The sequence below is a fragment of the Trichosurus vulpecula genome, chromosome 1 (assembly GCF_011100635.1).
Source record: "Trichosurus vulpecula isolate mTriVul1 chromosome 1, mTriVul1.pri, whole genome shotgun sequence".
Classification (NCBI taxonomy): domain Eukaryota; kingdom Metazoa; phylum Chordata; class Mammalia; order Diprotodontia; family Phalangeridae; genus Trichosurus; species Trichosurus vulpecula.
Genome location: NC_050573.1, coordinates 369,408,063 through 369,411,525, shown reverse-complemented (window position 1 = coordinate 369,411,525; position 3,463 = coordinate 369,408,063). Strand labels below are relative to the sequence as shown.

Genomic DNA, 3,463 nt, shown 5'->3' with positions numbered 1-3,463 from the left:
AGGGAAAATAATACCAAATGCTGCAGAGAGTTTGAAAAGTTATTAGGACCAAGAAAGAGACTACCAGATTGAGAAATTAAGAAGTAACTAGAAACTTGAGGAGAGTGGTTTTAGTTCAGTAAGATCAGAAATCACATCAGAAACCATTGCTTACAAAAGAGCACAAGGAGAGAAAGTGTGGAGAGTAAATGCTGATGGCTTTCTCAAGGAGTTTAGCCAAGCAAAAGATGAGGTATATAGTGATAGCTCATAGGGATGGTAAGCTCAAGGGAAAGTTTTGGTGGGATATGTTGTTATTTTTAGGATGATAAAGGCATTGGTAGTATTTGTAGCCACCAGGAAAGGAGGCAATAGATAAGGAAAGAAGAGAGCAGGAATGACTGCAAGGGTAATGTACAAGGGAAGACAAAAGAAGATGGCATAAAGAATGAATGAAGAGAGACTGGTCCCACAAATGAGAAGAGCTATCACTTCATCCGAGTCCAAAGTGAAGAGAAAGTAGCGAGGAAAGATGAGTGAGGGCTGTGCATGTATGTATGTATATGCATGTGTATATGTGTGCATGTATGTGTCATGTATGTATATGTATCATATATACACACATATATATCCCATATCTAAATACAAACGTGTTGCCTTAGTAAGTATGGCCTTAATGGCAGGTATAATTTGTATATATTATTATATATGATATACTATTACATATAATCACATATATTACATATGGGCAGGTAGGTGGCACAGTAGATAGAGTGCTGGGCCCGAAGTCAGAAAGACTCATCCTCCTGAGTTAAAATCTGGTTTCAGTCACTTACTAGCTGTGTGACCCTGAGCAAGTCATTTAATCCTGTTTGCCTCAGTTCCTCATTTGTAAAATGAGCTGGAGAATGAAATGGCAAATCACTTCAGTATCTTTGCCAACAAAACTTAAAATGGGGTCATGAAGAGTTAGTTATGACTGAACAACATACATTATATATACACACAAATCTCTGTGTGCGTATACATGCTTGTATGTATATATGTATATACATATATATATATATATATATATATATATATCACATGTATATTGTTTTCCTATTTCCGCCTACCTCATTCTGTATTGCGTCACATAGTTATTCCCATGCTTCTCTTACTTCCTCATATTTTTCATTTTAAAACACGTTAATATTCCATCATATTCACATCCCATTATTTGTTGCCTATCCCCCCAAATAACACAAAAAACATTGTTTCCAATTCTTTGCTATCACAATAAAGTATTTCTGTGAATATTTTTTTTTCACTTGACAAGTTATTTATTTCTAACACATTTTTAGAAATTTCATTTTTGACTGGACTCAGATTTCGAGGTGGAGGCTCTCAGGGAAGACAGACGTCGTCTCGTAGTGATCTGTCCTTGTCGTTTTTCTTTAGCTTCCTTCATTCTCTTGGCCAAAAGCTTAGCATGCTCTGCTGCTTCTTCCTTGTTCTTCTGGGTATGATGCTTCTTCAAAGCAATGCGTCTACGTTTGTGCTGCAAAACACGGGGAGTCACCAGACGCTGAATTTTAGGAGCCTTGGTCCTGGGTTTCTTACCTTCCTTGTTGAGGGGCTTTCTCACAACATACTGCCGAACATCATCTTCTTTGGACAAGTTGAAAAGTTTTCAGATCCTGCTAGCTCTTTCGGGCCGCAGGCGACGAGACACAGTTGTATCTGTCAGTCCTGGTATATCTTTCTCACCTTTCTTCACAATAACCAAGTTGAGGACACTCAAGTTGGCATCCACAATACAGCCTCTAACAGATTTACGTTTTCTTTCTCCAGTTCTTCTAGGGCGATAGCAAGAATGACCCTTACTGAGCAGCAGGCGCACACGTCCATGAGCCAAAACACCCTGCTTCATGGGAAAGCCCTGTTTGTCGTTACCACCACTGATTCGGACCACATAACCCTTCCATTCATCACCCAAGGCATCAGCAGAAACTTCAGTGGCCATCCGTTTCTCATTAAAAGTCCGTAGCTTTCTCTCATCATCAGCTTCGATGAGTTTCTGACAACCAGTGGCTGGGAAAGAGATGTTGAGCTTCATCTTTACACAGCCGCCCGCTTCAGACCTGCCACGGGAAAAAGCTTCTGTGAATATTTTGATGTATATCGGATCCTTCTTTCTATGCACGACCTTCTTGATGTATAAACCTTCCCACAGAGGAATGGGTCTCTTAAGCAAAGGATATGTACATCTTATTCACTTCTTCCACATAATTCTCAAGCTGTTTTCCAGAATAGTCAGACCAATGAGCAGATCCAACAGGACTATGAGAGTCTATCCCTTTGCTCAGCATCCCAAACACTAAGTATTGCAATTTTATCATCTTTGACTTAATTCTCAAACTTCAAAGGGCATTTCTGTGGAAAGAAGCCATAGCTGAACTGTAAGCTTCTCTTCTCCTAATACTTGTTCTAATAGCTCCACCTCACAATTTTCATAGATTTCTATGATAGCATATTTGGAGATGAATTTAGATTCTTCATTCTAATATTCTACATTTCAAATTCCATTGTATGGTTACCAGGTTGTAATGCCTTTTGCTCTGGATCAATGCATCAGTTCAGATACTTGATGAAGTTTAGTTTGTCTTCCCCATATATCATTTTCATTTGAAAGTGTGGAAGGTGCTGGTTATGGTGGTGTATGCCTGTAATCTCTATTGTTGACGGATGCTGATGCTGAACTCTGGGATTCTAAGCTCTACCAGAGTGAGAGCTGATTAGGTGTTCACACTAAGTTCAGCACCTACTTGATCATTTTTTGGGGTGATTAGGGGAGGGAGGAGGAAACCTCACAGCACTCAGTTTGAAAATTTTAAACTAAATTACCAATCAAATTTCTTACAGTTGACTTCTGCATTACTGGTTAGATCAACCATTCAACCAATCCAATTTAACATTAACTCCAAAAATAAGAGTTACTGTTTGCATCAAACCTCCCCCTGCCCCATATAGCTATGGCTTTTATGTTTATTCATTCTTAAAATAAGATAGAAATGTTCTAAAAAATCCTTGGGGATCTTGATTTTGAATAACAATAGCAATCCCCGCCATACTTTCAAACACATATAGATATGTGTGTATACACATAGATATACACACATATTCATACATCTATATTTATGTGTATATATTACATATATACACATACATGCATGTGTACATATGTGCATGTGTATGAGAGAGAGAAAGAGAGAGAGACAGAGATTAGGAGATTAGGATCCTTGGTTTCCATCTGTGGACCTACAAGAAAGAAAGACAGATCTCGATTTTTCTGCATAATAGTTCTTCTAATTCATGACTTCATATCCCTAGTCAACCATTTAGAATCAGCTGGATATATGAAAGTATATTTAAATTCTCCCTGAAATTTTCAAAAGTAGGATTTGAGATATTTATCCTTTATTTTATTTCCTCTAAGGAAAAA

The 3,463-nt window shown here is 37.9% G+C and overlaps 1 pseudogene; it reads right to left on the bottom strand.

The window, feature by feature from the left end:
* Window positions 1-1,277: 1,277 nt before the first annotated feature.
* Window positions 1,278-2,116, bottom strand: LOC118828142 (annotated as a pseudogene).
* Between the last annotated feature and the right edge of the window lie 1,347 nt (window positions 2,117-3,463).